The sequence below is a fragment of the Cupressus sempervirens genome, chromosome 11 (genome assembly GCF_028749045.1).
Source record: "Cupressus sempervirens isolate cs-2001-9-10 chromosome 11, ASM2874904v1, whole genome shotgun sequence".
Lineage (NCBI taxonomy): Eukaryota > Viridiplantae > Streptophyta > Pinopsida > Cupressales > Cupressaceae > Cupressus > Cupressus sempervirens.
The window spans coordinates 618,632,795-618,650,526 of NC_143128.1; the positions used below are offsets into that span (position 1 = coordinate 618,632,795).

The window sequence follows — 17,732 nt, forward strand, 5'->3', positions numbered from 1 at the left end:
ATTGAACCAGTTTGCAAAACTCTTATTTCTCACTATGTTGGAGGCATATCATCATCTTGTTTTTCAAGATCTTAAATATTAGAATATCAAAAAAATGATATGATTTGGGTTCCAATTTTTCAATTTCAAAGATAGAAAAGTCATACCTTCCTGACTTCACCATTTGGTTGGGCATCCAATGAAGGTCATCTAATTTTATGCTTTTGTAGTTGATGGATCCATGTTAGTTTGATTTCATGATTTCTCAAGCAATAAATAAGTGGTACCTTGATTTCATGATTTCGCTGAAAGGTTATCATTTCTAAGTAGTAATTGTGAAAATCCATGACAATGGAAAAACTACATTTTTCAAATAATGGAAGCATGCTAATGACTAAATGCATTTGTTAAGCATTATCAGATGTGACAATGAGTTTATGGTGGCATGTGCAAAGTAATTAAGATAGGATGTTTGAATTTAATGCATTTATTATTGCATGCTGTTAAAAGGACATTGTAAGGCTAGTATTCAAGGTCATTCTTGCAAAACCAAACTTGTACATAGTCTGCAGATTTTAGAGAGATACAATCATGGGACTACCAGTGCAAGCTTCTGATGCAAAGGAGGTTCCAAGGCCTGTTGAACATCCAGACTTAACTCCAACACAGGAGGACTAGTTGGACACTCTCAACAGTAAGTATGTTGCTACATGGGAATTTTGAACTAGTTATGCCAGTGAATGTTACAAATTTGAGCTTGAGGAGGAAAAGGCCAAGGTTCATGCAATTCTTACAGAGTTTCAAGATCTTCAAGAGCATCAGAACTTTGATGAAATTTTGGATAGGATTTGAGAATTATATTTATGTTGGGGTTTTGTGTTCTTTTATTGTAAATTTTGTTGAAAGGTTGTAATTAGTTATTAGTTAGTTTTTTGTAAAGGTTTGGAGCTTTTTGGCACCCTTTTGTTTTTTATAAGAAAGGGTACTGAGATGTTAGGATAGATATAGCAAGATATATAAAAAGGAATACTAATAAAAAAATATGTATGTAGCATAGGATAGATATTGCAACCAATCATAGCCCAATTGTACTCTTTTTTTTTGAATCAATAAAGATATTATGTTTATGTTCCAAAGTCTAGGAATTAATCATCAATATTAGTGCATGTGAATCATCCTCTTGAATTAATGTTGTTATTGATAGATTGAAATTTGTGTAAACCCTTGATTTAACAAAAAATATATGCTTATGTATATTTTTTAAATTGGTCTTCATCATTTGAAATTAAATTCAAATAAATAGGGTTTCCAAACTCCAAGTTCTTCATCTAGTAATTGATGGTAGTGTGCTTGTCCCTAGGTAGTTTGATATTCGCAATTGATATTAAAATTGACTCTATTCTCCGAATGAAAAAGGACCATTCTTTTTTTTGTCTAAAGATAAGTACAATTTTGTGGAAGGTGATATTTATTATCCTATCCATCTCCATACATCATACCAAATATTTTCTTACACCCCAATACTTGATAATCTTCATATACACTCAAAACATTCAAATATTTTGATTTCTTCTTGAGAAGATACTTGCCAAATAAATAATATCATTTATAAACTCTGCAAAAGAAAGCCTCAAACTAACCTAAAGGTTGAGATAAAGGTACACCTATCTAGGACTGCAAAGCCTATAGTGTGGAGATTGAATTATTAAGTTTCATTCTCCAAAGTTGGCCAATATTGTGTTGGGATTCCTAGCATTGAACATGAAAGACTTGTAGGAATTCAACCAACAATTTTTGGAACCAACATATTAGTGACTCTTTTAGGGAGAGTTGCTCATAATCCTGATTGTGAAGTCACTCAGGAGTTTCAATTTCATAAACTAGAGAATTTTTTTTGGTAGCCTACTAGAGAGGGAAAACACAAAAGATTTACTAAATATTCCTTTGGAAGGAATTGGTGACTCTATTGATTATTTATGAATATATACGTGTTCATGAATGATCAGCTATTTATAGTTGATAAAAAGAGAAGTAATAAAAATTTATCATTAAAATTTATGTGGGTCAAAGGTTAATACATACCAGAAAAGAATATCTCCAATACACTCCTAAGAAGAGGGACATAAAAGGCAAACAATCCACTGATATGTTGTTCACAAGATATAAGAAGTTTGTAGATAGGAAGAGAGAGTTCTATACTAATGATCAAACAATGATCAAACAAATAATAATCAGAATGAAGAATAAAATCCATGAGACTAACAAGGAAGGAAATGATGACGATGATGAGAGTAATGAGAATTCAAAAAAGCTCATAGAAGCTCTTCAAATACTACTCTGTCTAAATGAAGCACCAAAGGCCCCAAGGAAGGTTCCAAACAAATGATTGGAAAGAGAAGGCCTTAAGAAGGTTGAGATCACTACTCCAAAAAGGGCTAAAGTGAAGGCGGGAAAAAGAAAAAGGTGAGTCGTTTATATACACTCCTCACAAAATAAAAATAAAAATTATTTATACTATACATAGAAATATTTTGTATAATAAAAATGAAGGAACAATTCAAGAGAGAAATAATCAAGCTGATAGATCCAATCAAAATAGAAATAAAAAAGATAAAATTGAAAGTAACTATAACACCCCGCTCGAGAACCCAAGAGAAAAAAAAGCTAACATGTAAGAATATTTACTAAACTAATTTTTAAAAAAAAGTTTAAACAACATCAAGACAGCAATTTATGTAGAAGCAATATAAACATACACATAAGTAATTAGATTTATCGTTTCAATTCCTGAAGGGTTCCTTCACATTGAGTTACATTAAGAAGTTATATAATAATTAGTTTAAGTTTTAAGTATAATGTTTCATGATCATAAAGAACTAATAGATACATACTCTCATAATAAAATGCATGAGTACAACTAATACAATGAAAGTACATCCAATGAATAACATTCATTGTGCATGTTGCAAGGTATGTGAGAATAGATACAATACATCAGAATACATGATACCATATATAGATCAACTGAAGAGAAGTCTCCAAGATAGAAATAAGAATGATAAACGTAGAACTATTGCAATGAACATCCGACATCTATAAGTTTGAGGGGGAGCCAAATGGTAAGAATACACTACCCCTTGATTGCATGGTTACCTAATCATACTTCTACTCCTAGTCCCTTGCATTTCTAGGTTCATTCTGCATGGTCATGTGATGAATCTAAGGCATATTTCTTGCTCATTGGTTCTTCTAGCATCATATCCACCAATTTTCCTTTTGGATTTCTAGTATGTTAGAGTTTTTATACAACTAAGAGAGGGGGGGGCATGAATCAATTATCACTAGTTAGCCTACAAACCTTTAAAACAAATATGGTACCAAATTAAACTTCATAAATTTTCACAATAATAACTTGGTAACCACATTCAACATCTTATATCAAACTTATGTCAACTTTGTTAGAGTAATAAAATATTTTCTTATTAATTTAATCATATTGATTTAATTATCAAGTCACTTATTATGTCTAGTTCACTTAAGCTAAACTTTGGGCATATAATAATCAATTCTTTTATTATTTATTATCATACAACCTAGGTTAGTTACCTGTTAGGGTTTTGATCTCCTTTTGTAAGGTTTGATCTCTTTGTAATTATTTGATTCACTTTTGATAATAGTAATTTATCTTTTTTCTCATCGAGAATATCTCATTTTTGGATTTGAGAATTCCAACCTCCGTAGCTTTTGCTTCTCTCTTTCTGTAATAGGTGTTTGCATGCAAGTGATTCTTGGGAGTTGTGGGGTTGACCTTTCATCAACTTCAAAAAACTTTACTCTGAAATGTTATTTCATTGTTCTGCACTTTATTGACTCTCAAAGTATTAACTTAGCTTATACTAAGATGCAATATTAAGTAAACAATATGAAAATCAACTTTGCAACACAAACATTTACACATTTTGACACATATATTTAATGTGGAAATCTTGCAAAGAGAAAAACCACCCTAGAACTGACAACCCAAAAATTTCACTCTTCTAAAGTGAATTGCTAGGAGCCAACCTTGTTAAAGGTTTACGTGCACATTTTTAATGTGACTTGGTTAGAGGATTTTAACCAAAGATCATCTAGACCTTATCACTCCTTTTCATTACTAAAGAGTGACCTAGTCTAAAGGACTTATAAACATCACTAATTGATGTTACCATATAGAATTTTGAATACTTGTTAGGTCCACTCGGTCAATAGATATTATTTGCTACAATGGTAAGAAAGTAATAGTCAAATGATCTTCTAGGTTTAGCACTACATTTTCTTGTTTGTATCTCTTTTAATGAGTACATGTCTTCTAATGAGCTTGCCTGTACATATCAATTCACTATTTAATTAAGTAAATGCTTTAATTTTCTTAATTAATCCTCCACTCACACTCTCTACTCCCATCACATCCTTCTAAATCCCCTATTTTCCCACTTAGTAAACCTAATATAAGTCCAATACCTTCCTAATCATTTTATTTAGAAATTAATAAATTATTATTATTTTTTAAAATAAATAAATCTAAAAATTAAATCATATTTTTATAAAATAAAAATAAACAGGTAATTAGTATTTTTGCATGTCTTTGATTTCTCAAATCATGTAAGCATACTGTACTTAGATTTCTATTTTTAGCATATTTGTTTTCTTATGCATGTAACTTTACTATACTTAGCGTTCTATTTTTAGCATATTTGTTTTCCCATGCATGTAACCATACTATATTTAGCTTTCCATTTATAGCATTTTTTTTCACATGCATGTAACCATACTATACTTAGCTTTTTATTTTTAGCATATTTATTTTCACATGCATGTAATCACACTATAATTAGTTTTCTATTTTTAGTATATTTATTTTCACATACATGTAACTACACTGTACTTAGTTTTCTATTTGTAGCATATTTATTTTCACATGCATGTAACCACACTATACTTAGTTTTCTATTTTTAGCATATTTGTTTTCACGTGCATGTATATGTTTAGTTACAATGTGCTTTCCTCTCAATTAATCTTTTGTTTTCGAAATAAATATTGCAATTAAATTATTTTAGATGTAAGAAGAATATTTATCTATATTTAGAAAATTCATGATAATCACATAGTTCTAATGACAAATTTAAAGTCAAAATCCTAACTGTTCAATTTATTATTTTCTTCCAATTTTCAATAATCAATTTTTCATTATATTAGAAAGGGGTTTATAAGAATACAGTCACAATAATCTTCTATAGTTTTTCTATAATTTTCCCCAATCAATCTTTCTTGATTAATAATTTTTTCTTTTCAAAATCTACAACATAATTCTTTATTCAACAATCAATACAATAAATTCATAAGTAATATGCAAACAACTAGAAAGACATGAAGTAGACAGATCTTTCTATTAAATTCTACAATGAGTTTTCATACCCTACCTCAAAACTACAACTAAAATCTAAGACAATCTATGAATGCATGCAAATCCAAACCCTCTAAAACTCTCAACAATTATTTTGATCCAATTCTAAATTTTGCTCCCCAAAACTTGTGTGTGTGGAAATGAGCTCAAATCTCCTAATAAAGAATTTAACTCTACCTAGGGTTTCCAATTTTTGAATATGCAAATGCTTCTCCTTAAAATAAACTTTTATTATTTAATTATTTTCATGCACATATAAAGAACTTTTTAATTAAAATATTCTTTTATATTTTATTTTCCTCTAGTTTACTAATTAGTGCAAGCACTAATTAAATCATAGTTTATTATTTAAATTAATAATAATAATCAAAGCTCATTGTTTAAATGCAACTCTAATTTTATTATTATTAAATAAATAATTATAACAAGCAATATTAAATCTTTAATATTTTAATATTTTAATTATCTCTTTTTGTCCAACTTCTAAAACTAGACTTTTAAATTAAATATTTTAAACTGAAGTACATAATTAATTTACTAGCAATTGCATGCTTATGTACACACAACAAGTGCACCGATAGGATATGAGATTTAAGAGAAAATGTAGAATGAATATTAAATAATGTAAATATAGGTTTTTTTTTTTTAAATGAAAATACAAAAATAAAAAAGTTGAAGATTAAAACATAGATATCAAATTTACAATATTTAGCAAATTTGAATATTGCTTAAGAAACATGTTCAATAATTTCAAGATTTTACAATTAAATTCAATTTATGAAATATGAAAAAAACAAAAATCATTTTAAAAAAATATATCAAAAAAATTATTACAAAAAATTAATAATACAAATACAAAAAAAAATGAAAAATAGCGACATCTTTAACAAGTATTCTATTGACTAAATAAATTATAGAAACTGAAAAAAAAAAAAAGAGAAAAGAAAAAAATAAAGTAATATAAAAATAATAATTTAAAGTAATTTAAAAAAATAAAACCTAAATCAATTTAAAAAGTCAAAAGTTTAATAAATAGAGATCACAACATAATCTAACGTGGAGATCACAAGTAATTATTTTTTTAAATAAATAAGAAAAGAAAAATAATAGTTAAATGTGAATATTTAAAATATAATCTTATGTGAACAAAATAGATTATTAATAATTTTTTATTTAAATAACATAATATTTACTAAACTCTTTTATATAGATTAATAAATATTATTTATTTAAATTAAATTTATCAAATATGAAAAAAATTATTTAAAAAACTCATCAAAAAAATCTATTATGAAAAATTAATAAGAGAAATACAAAAGAATAATATGTCTAACAAATATTCTATTGACTAAATAAAGTATAGAAACTAAAAAATAATATTTAAAGGAAAAATTAAATAAATATTAAAAATAATTTAAAATAATTTAAAAACTAAAATCTTAATCAATTTTTAAAATCAAAAGTTAAATTAATAGATCACAACATGAACTAATGTGGAGATCACAACTAATAAATATAAAAAAAAAAAAAAAAAAAAATAGTTAAAAGTGGAGATAACGACTAATAAATATCAAAACAAGAGTTAAAAGTGGAGGGAGATAAAAACTAGCCAGTAAATAATTAACAGAAAGGATTTTCAATTTTTCGGCCAAACTGACAACTTTCTCAGCCAACTTGCAAATTTTTCATCAAAAATTGAATTTTTGGGAACAAAGTTCTTACAAATAGCCTATCGGCTAAATTAATAATTAATTAAATATCATCATATTCTAATTTCTCTTTAACCAATTTTTCTAAATTAAGACTTTTTAATTAAATTACATATTTAATTAATTTTTTAATTAATTAAATATTCTCATACTTTAATATTTTCTTTTTAATCAAATAATATTTAATTATATGATTAGCCCAAATATTATAATTAAGTTATTTACTGAATAAATCACATAGTGAAATCCACATAAAAGCAACATTACCAAAATAGACCAGAATTCAAAATCAAACAACATAAACAAAGATAAACTCATGGGTTTAAAAAGGGTGGAAAGTCAAATACATGTTCCCCCTTCTTAAGACAAGTAATTAGGTTATGGCTAGGATTGAACCTGAACATTATCTCCCCATTCTTACCACTGAGTTATTGTGATAAGGCATGCTCATCCTGACAATTCAGGAAGGTCGATGCCCAATACCTACTATAAATATATCTAAACTAAATAGACAATGGTAGGGAGTGGTACATTGTGTAGATCTTGACTAGCAAGTGACTATGACTCCCTCCCTTAACCACATCAAACACAACAAATAGAAAAATAAAACAAACACACACACCATACACATGCAAGTATGGGGTAAGTACAATAATAAATCTTGGGTATAAATCATTACATATTCAAACATGAAAACTCATCATTTGACATCATCCTGAAAGCAACCACATTTATTAACTAAGAACCATTAAAGCATTATTAATGTGCTAGTTATCATAATCAACAATCAACATGTGAAATATAATAAACTAAGTAATTCTTTTTTGCTATACATGTAATCCAAGTCATGAAATAATGTCCTTGAAACTAACACATCCATGAAATAGGCATAAAAGAGTTTAATAAATATAACAGAAAAATAAACTATGGGTGGGCACTACACATTGTAACTACTTATTTTACAATGTCATGCATATTTGTAAGAATTTATATGCTCTTCAAAGCAAGCAAAAATGTAATTGTAAAAAATACACCTCTAGACATTTGCTTCTTTTTTTTGGACCCATCTTGAAAGTGTCATCCTTAGTGCAACAATTAGGCACAAGGAGCCTTTTCTAGCTCAAAAAGTGAGAAATTAATATAAGCGCTACGTGATTCCATCTGCGCATGTTTTTAGGAATTTGTAACTAAGTTATTTTTTTTCATCCATGCTTTAATGTCAACAAAATTATGGTATACGTTATTGATTCATGTTACTTAAATAATCCCTAAACCTGTATAATTTAAATTTAAATTTGGGCTTGTGTTGAATTCCTCTAACTAATTATTATGTGTTAATTTAAGTAAATAACACATAAATGCATGTGCTAGGAAGTTGTATTAAATGAAAAGATGTTAAAAACTTCAATTATGATAAAGAATCAAGGAGAATAGTAAACTATCAATGTTATAAACATTCACTATGTTTTCTCATTATATTTGATCCTTCTAATCAAACCATTAAATCATCAACATGGGTTTGACCAATGGAGAAGATTTGTGGCTAACAAACTCTTCAACAATATTTGTCAACACCACCCCTTATAGAGGTAGGTAGAAAACATTAATGTGAGTAAATGGTTGTCTATAACTTATGCTTAGTGTTCAAACACGTGTGTCGAATTCAAATATACAAATCTTGTATTTGATTAGCTTTGTTTTCTCACACATAAATTTGCCCCTTACTAAACCATGAATATAACTTAATTCAAATTTTAAAGTTAAATTGATTAAATTATGTTATGTGTCATGTTGAAGACTCAAATTTAGTAATTCATTTCATTTGTTTACAATTTGCTACAAAAATTAAAACATTTCCCAAGTAAATCTAATATAAAATTGAACTATATTATTTGTTAAATTAAAAAATATATTTATGATAATAAAAATAATTATTAGTTCTTTTACCATTCTATTACACAAATTAGAACCTTTCCTAAATCTATTTGATATATAAAATAGTACATTACACTTTTTTAAAAAATTAATTAGTAAATGTTGTAAAGTAATTTTTTGCATGGAAAAGGATTTTATAGTGAGGAATCCTAGACACATGGTTTTAATTTAATCTGGGAATTTTAGAAAATTGATGGGGCACTAACTAAGGATCCCCCTACAATTAGGCTAAGATTATATATGTCCCACATGCAAGGGGAATGAGGAACGGAAGAGAAAGCGGGTATGAATAGCGAAGGAAGGTAAATAAAGCAGCATACCTTTTTCGGCCTTTTGGCTAGGATCAAATTTAGTGTCTATTCTTATCAGTTTAATATCTGATACGTGGCTCAATAAGCCTACATGATATTAAATTAATTTCTTGAGGGGGAAAAGGAAAGGAAAGGAAAGGAAAGGTGGTTTTATAGTCCACGACACTATGCCATAGTTTTTGGGTTTACATATGGTGACAATGATATGGGACTACCTCATACTCTTTTTCGAGAGGTGCTTGGCACTACAAACGAGGCGTACATACCCTACACCCTGGTGGGAAGGATCACCAATGGTAGCGTGTTGCTAGATCCTCGAGTGTCGCTTATGTGTTGCACTACTGCAAAAGCCCAGCACACCCCACACCCCAAAGAAAAATCCCATATTGATCTACACAGCTTCATTAAGGAATTTTGGTTAATGATTTTCATTCTATATCTGTTATACAAGTGAATTTGATTGTGACTCTCTTAAAATAAATGTAGTTCTGAATTTGTTCAAGCCTACAATGCAGTTTTGAGATCGAAGCTCAATCTCTTTTGACAAGGCAAAGTTATATGTAGATGATGCATGAAGCAACATTTCTATGCTTAGATCAGTTCACCTCAAACAAATATATATGTAGATGAAACGCTTGAAATCTTGAAAGGGAGAAAAATGGAGTGGCGAATCCATCGATTCTATAGAAGAAGAAAAATTCTAAGTTCTAAGTTATACACAAAGGCGGCTGATCATTACACAATTTACTAGAATTCAATTTATTGATATCAAACATGGGAGTAGTTTAGCACTTTATCTGCCATTACTTGTAAACGGTGTTCAAACCCCATTTGAGGGTTCAATTGGCAAGCCAAAAAACTAAAAAGATTGGCAACAAATGGGATATAAATGTAGATTGCAACGAGAGCTTCTAGGTGCCATATGGTTTCCAAAAGCTTCTACTTTGTTGGTCTCATGTCTCTGAAGACAGCTTAGTAGCTCTTAAAGAGATTCATTTCACTAGACCATTCTAGACTAGTAGGATTAGAATTATTGACCTCTAAAATGATTATCTTTGTTGGCCTCTCCAAGGATTCTTAGAACAGAATTATACATCTTAGTTGGATGTGACAAAATTGAAACATTTTGTTCACTGTCAAAAGAAAATGAATTCAAGACAAGACAAAATGAGGGCACCTATAGTCTTAGATAAGAAATTTGTTCATCTCATAATTTGAGAGAATAATTGGGCGAATATTTGAGACTTCTTTAGGTTTTAGTACTCTTGAGAGAATTCATCAAGTCATTGTATCTTAAAAGGATTAGCATGCATTGAGAAGACAATGCATTCAAGTTAACAAATATGAGAGGCTATCATAGGCAGACCTTAAGTACACCTTTACTCTTTCATAAGAGATTCTTTCTTCGGTGTGCAATGTGAGATTAATCATGCTCAAGTTTGATATGTTTTGCTTTAAAAGATCTTAACTGAGCTCATTAGATCTTGGAAGGAATGCAGTTCTTGGGAAGTGAAATGAGACTTCCAATAGAAACATCAAGCACACTTTGTCTTTGAATAGATAAGTATAGCATGCTATGTCTTTGATTAGATGAGTATGGGAAGGGTCTAAATTTATAATTTATAACATGACAAATATGAAGGTGAAAGGAGAACACTTGGATGTGTTGGCATTAGTAAATTTGGTGTTGAAAGTTCCATAACACAACTTAATAGTACCCTTGAACTCTAAATAAAATTGAATGGTTCATAAGAAAACTTATTAGTATCCATTAACTCTAAATAAAATTGAACCATTTGATAAAATTATGTTTATCATAATTATTAACAAATAAATTTGAATTAAGGCAAGAGCTTACAACACAACAGTAAATTGTGAGTTTCTCATCAGGGAGGTCTTCAGTCCTAGAATAATAAGCAATCTAAGTTTCAACCAATTACATATTAAAAAAAAACAAATGGATTCAAGTTGAAAAATAATAATAGACTTGAATATGCCTAAATGAAATCGAGTTAAAAAATAATAATAGACTTTAATATGCCCAAAATATACCTATTGGTTTAGATGAGAGATTAATGGGTGTTGTGATTTGAGTGTGTAATCATGTAAAATCTTGGTACTTTTTAGGCTCAAGGCTTTTAAAAGAATGTAGCATCCTTTTGTAGCTTGAAGGGATTAAGAGGTGTCAGATGTTTTAGAATGGTTGGTTTTATTTTATAGTGTCAAAATCATAATATCATTCCTAGTACCATCACTAACCAAGTAAATCATTTTTTGTAATATTTCGTTCATTATTGTTGTTAGAATAAAAGATAGTTTTTTTTTTTAAAGTTAATTGTAATTTTAGATAAGAGATTGCTACATGGTTTGAGAGTATAGTTATGCTAAGTTTAGGACCTTATTTGTTTAAGGTATTATTCACTCCAATGTAACTTGAAAGGACAAGGATATGTGGGTATGTAAAAGACAACTATAGTATTAATAACCTACATACCTAGACATTTTGGTGTGAACTATAAGGATTTATGTTTTAGTTGTATGCATTGTTTACTCTTAGTTGATAACTTTCTTTCTTTTAGTTCTTGAGTCTTGTTTCTACTACGATAATCAATTATTTTAACTAGGCTAAAGGTAACAAGAATTGTGGTTTTATGAATTATGTCTTATGGTTTTATTTATTCAAATCCCTGCACATTATCTAGCACTTTTTACGAAAAATATATTCTATAATGCATGAGCATCATCTCCATATTATTTATTGTGGTACAACTATCTTAGGATACACAAAATGTAGCTAGTTCATCACATGTTGTGTGGAAAACTTTCACTGTTGCTCCATTACAATGACTTCAAGTTCTTTTTCATAGAAAAAAATAAGTGTAAACAAAAATTGTATCACACAAGATAGAGAAAAGTGGTTTGTAAATAATTTCCTCCCTTTATATTTAACTTTGTCCCCTCATTTATGTTTTTCCCTTGCTAATTTAAGTTTGTCTAGACTAGAAACTAATTAGAAAACAAAATAGTTCATCTTTTCAAGGTGAAGATAGAAGAGCACAAAATATTCTTCATACAAATAAATAGTTCTAATTCCAATAATATGAATGATCTTATATTTGTTGAAGAACCCAAGAAGAGAGTAATAGTGCTAATTTTGTATCCATGATTTCAATGAAATAATATTTGAAATAGCACACATGTATACAAATGTACTCTTCATACCATTCCCTCTTAAGAATCAATTATGCCATTTAATATTATTTTGTCATATAGTTTCCATACAATTGTGGATTTAATTTTTCTAAATATCATTTATGATATAAAATATCAAAATAACAAGGGTTTTTTCCCTTATGCAACCATAGCCCATCAATTTTTATAGAGATTTAAAAACATTAACAATAAAAGTATTGTCCATAATACAAGGACATGACATGTGCAACACTAGCAGAAAAGCTAGTAGGCCACCTCAAGAGTGGGTAGACAACTCATCTAGAGTGTGAGGAGGAGAATGAGAGGCTAAATAATCTAATTTCCTATGCTATATTATATAAATTTCCAAGCAATAGCATCATTAGAATCCTCTCTAAAGGAGGAGAAAATGGTGAAACTTTGTTAGAAAAAATGTTAACACAAGGGGCAAAGTGTTGTGAAGGTTACACATCGTCAACCAAATATTGGAGTAGAGTTGGAGTAGAAAACAAAGAAGGGCCACACTAGTAGTAGGAGGGAAGGACCCCCAGGTGTTTAAGATATTAGATTTGCAGTAGGAAAATCATTTATATTAATAGCAAGAGCATTATCTAGATCTAAGTCATCATTAACATGTGATGCATTATTAGAGGAAGAATTAGAAGAAAAAAAATCAAATGTTAGTCATCATCATCCTTCTATCAAGTAGAAACACCTTTACGCCACAAGAGAGAATAATGTGTTGTCAAGTGACTAGAAGAGAAGCATCAAAAACATAAAATTGACGGGCCCTCATAATCCATTGATTGATTCCATGGCTTGTCCCACACCATAAGAACCATGAATTTTAAAGGGAAAGGTGTGAAGATATCAATGTCAATCAAAATACATGTAAAGGTAGAGAAACCCATGAAAGTTGTGGTATCATCCACCTTAAGAAAATGACCAATAGAGTTGCTGATAACCTCAAACCAAGAATTCTCCCAAAAATGAAGGGGGAGATTGGGAAGATGAACCCACAATAGGTGCACACTAATAAGTTAAGTCAAAGGTTTGGAAGAGACTACCCAAGGTTTGGTTGAAAGACAATGATCTCTCAAACCCACAACTTGCTTTTTACCAGATCTCATTCCTCAAAAGAAGAAAAAATAATAGTAAAGAATCCCTTACTACAATGAAAAAGATTAATATTACCTAGAACCAAGGGTCTCTAAGAACATCTCACCCAACAATGTAAGTCTAATAAAGAAGGCCAAAAGCCAACAAATCCACAAACAAAACCATAGTGTTGGAAGTACTCCACATTTTCAACCACGTCGAGGCCACAACCATATGTGATGTCTTGGCACAAATTAGAGGTTGAGATTTTACCTTGGGAGAAGCTACGATAGATCTAGCAACCTTGGAAAAGCTTTGCTCATCAATAAGAGGCTTAACATACCCATGTCACCTTGAAGAGTATCCAAGTGCAAAAGGACCCATCCTAACTGACATTGCCACATTACCAGTGCCATAACTAGGTATACCCTCCGCAAATACTGAAACCTCCTCAATGCCAAGGATAGGAGCATATCCTGACAGAGTAATAACCAATGCACTAGCCCTAGTTGGTGACATGGGTGTCTGGTTCTTCATAGTCATGAGCGAGTTTGAAAATGTTGGGTAGAAATTTGAAATGCCTCTTGCAGGAGTGAGAGTGAACACAAAGAACATCATTTTATATTAGTTATGAAATAATTATTTTTATCCTCCAAAATAATTATCTAAATATAGTTATGTTCACTTAACCTCGATGTTCAGAATATGAAACACATACATTCACTTTCTCAAAAATAAATTCTCTAGGTGGTAAAGGTCAAAATCTATTTATTAGAAATAAAGCTAAGGAGAAATATCTTCAAAATGATCTAAATATAGCTTAATTTTCCATTCAAACTCCATAAACACACAATTTAATTTGAGGCAAAGCATAAATTCTTGGTCTTTCCAAAAAAATTCCAAAGAGTTCCCAACTCGGAATCAAACTCGGCAAAAATTGAAGAAAGAAGTTTCGAGAAAGAAAGATCTTTCCAGAAGATCCGACTCCATGAAAGGCCAATTGTGTCTATTTATACTACGACCTACAATGCCCCCTGTAACCAGAAATATCTGGATTGTAGGCCTACTGTCAAACTCCGGCAACAAATAGAAAAGAAGAATTGGGAGAAATGTCGTATCTTCTTCCTCACCTGCACTCAGGATGGGCCGTGGATCAGGCAATTCTGTCAGAGGAGGAGCGATTGGTTGTAATCCGATTTGGCCATGACTGGGACGACACATGTATGCAGATGGACGAAGTTTTGGCAAATGTTGCAGAGGCTGTCAAGAATTTTGCCGTCATTTACCTGGTGGACATAACGGAGGTCCCTGATTTCAACACAATGTATGAGCTTTACGATCCCTGCACTGTCATGTTCTTCTTTCGAAATAAGCACATTATGATCGATTTGGGGACGGGGAATAATAACAAGATCAATTGGGCTCTTAAAGACAAGCAGGAGTTTATTGACATCGTCGAGACTGTTTACAGAGGCGCCAGGAAAGGCCGCGGGCTTGTCATATCTCCCAAAGATTATTCTACCAAATATAGATATTAAAGCTTCCGATCTGTTGATTTTCGTTAGGGTTTTCTAGGAATTTTTAAATTTAAATTAGGGTTCTGTAGAGATTTTTCAAATCAGGGTTTTTAACTACGGCACGGGCCGATCGGGCTTTTGCCAATCGGAAAAGAGCAGTCTCTGCATAAATTGTAACGTTTTAATTATAATTCAAATTTCTTATAAAAATGCTTTGATGAGGTCGAATCGCAGCCTGTGATTCGAAAACTATAAAATTTGTTAGATTTTTTTACTGAGACGGGATGGAGAAGAAAAGTGTTGTGCAAATATTCTGCGAAATTCAGCTTCTGGTTATTGTTCCGCTGATGATCGGTTTTCTCTTTTGTTCCTAGTTTACCCTTTATGTTCATCGTATCTATTTTGCGACAGAATTTGATGTGCAACAAATGGCTTGTTATTAGCGTAGGATGACAGAATTTTAATGATCTACATGGGTTATAAAGATACTAAATTAATCTGTTTTAAAATTATTATATTCATTCATGCGTTTTATAAATATTAAGCGTGGAAGCAGTCTCCATTTATCTAAATTGATGTGTGTGAATTTTAGTCGGATGCAGCTCCTTAAATTGAGTGAACTTGATCTGTATGTTATAATTGAATCTTGTATCTTGATAGGCAATGAATATGATTAAGAGAACGTGGTTTTATTGCAATAAAGTAAAGAAGAGAGAGAGGGAGTAGTAGGAAGAGAAAGATTGAAGAAAACAATGTCTTTCAAAGTAAATGAAGAGAGAGGTATAGGAAGATGGAAATATATAAATTGATGGGGATTAAAGAGAATGGTAGAAAGAAGATATAATGAAAGAGAGTGGGAGAAAGGAAGATATTGAGAACTACAAAAGAATGTATGGAGAGAGGATATGAGAGAGAGAGGTGGATATATATAGTTAGAGTGATACGAAAATAAAGAATTAGATGTAAACAAGGAGAAATTGTGTGAGGGGGAAAATTAGGATAGATAGAAGATTCTCATATATTAAAAAAGAACAAGAAAAATAATGTTGAAGAGAAAAGAAGATTGGTAGATAGTCAAATACAGAAAAGCAAATAAAGGAAAATAAAGATAACTAGATAGAGACACATATAGATTAAGAGTGAGAAAATTAAGTCTATATACATATACATACACAGACACACACACACATACATATACATCATATACATGTATGTGTGTTTATAGGGGCAGGGTTACCTTATATCCAAAGACTTATAACATACTCAAATAATTGACCATTAAATATATATATATATATATATATATATATATATATATATATATATATATATATATATATATATATATATATATATATATATATATATATATATATATATATATATATATATAAATAAATTTAACAAGATCAAAAAGTATAAATTAAATTAATCTACTTCTTTTTATTATTATTTGTAATTTTGTAAGAGGATATAAATAATTTACTTGAAGTGACTCAAATAAATTTGTCCTTTTTTAAAAATGGGTGAAAATATATTGAATCTAATAAGATAACTCTAAGAAACCAAAAGAGCAATAAGAAACCTAGCCCAAGGCTAGACACCAGTCAATAGTTATCTAATCCTCTCAAATAATCTCACATATGCTCCATAATAAGATCTTCAAGGAAGTCAAAATATAGATGGCTCCAATCCTATGTTTTCAGAAGCCCATTTAGTCAAGCAATCAGCTACCTTGTTCCATTCTCAAGGGATATGGTAGAAGGTAACACAATCTAGAGTTGTTATCAACCTAATAGTTTTTCTAACCACACATAATAATTGTTAATTATTATCCTCCACTCTCCTCTATTTAGCATGTCACCAACAACTTGTGATTTAGAAATAATTTTTGGCCAACCTAGAGCACAACAAAGTTTTAGAGCATAAAGAATATGAAAAGGCTTCCATGAAATTGTAAGAATGATAGCCCTTATAAGTTGACATAGGAGCATCCTAGGCTTGTTGGCAATCCTACATGTTGGAGGGATTTTGGCTTGAAGTTGTGGACTTGGTCACCAAAGGAATGGTGCTCAGTCGTTATTGGATATAGTTTTGGCCGAGGAGCTCAGTCAAAGAAGGGAGCTTGACATTCACTTAAAGCTCAACATGCACTAGGAGCTTGACATACTCTAGGAGCTCGACAATGCTTGTGGTTTGGCTAATGGTCGGCTTGGTTTCTCTAGTGCTTGGCTTGGTCTTGGTTCTTGTAGGTGCCGAGTTGTCTATGAGCTAACTTTTGGCATTTAATTTGTGTTGTAGCCAACTTGTGACAACACATATATTTAATGTAAGAGATTCAATTTAGTGTGTGATGAATTGGGCCAGCCCGTGGCTTGGTTGGGTATAAGTAAGGGGTTTTGTGGAGTCTTTAGTCATTGTGATCCATCTTGGGGGAAGTGGATGAAGTGTAGGAGAAAAATTTGAAGGGATAGTAATTGTAGCATGGAAAACTAGGAGATTGCTTGGTGGGCTTGCGAGCACAATTTGAGATTTCCTTGAGGCTTT

At 30.4% G+C, this 17,732-nt stretch overlaps 1 non-coding gene and 1 pseudogene across 2 annotated transcripts; both read left to right on the plus strand.

Moving 5' to 3' along the window:
• The first annotated feature begins 9,383 nt into the window (after positions 1 to 9,383).
• LOC149531214 (U2 spliceosomal RNA) lies at positions 9,384 to 9,571 on the plus strand. The gene has a single exon (XR_016359403.1). It is a non-coding gene; the product is annotated as a U2 spliceosomal RNA (small nuclear RNA).
• Positions 9,572 to 14,561: 4,990 nt separating this feature from the next.
• LOC149531215 (thioredoxin-like protein YLS8 pseudogene) lies at positions 14,562 to 15,506 on the plus strand (annotated as a pseudogene). Its single transcript, XR_016358570.1, has one exon. The product of XR_016358570.1 is annotated as a thioredoxin-like protein YLS8 pseudogene (transcript).
• Positions 15,507 to 17,732: the final 2,226 nt, after the last annotated feature.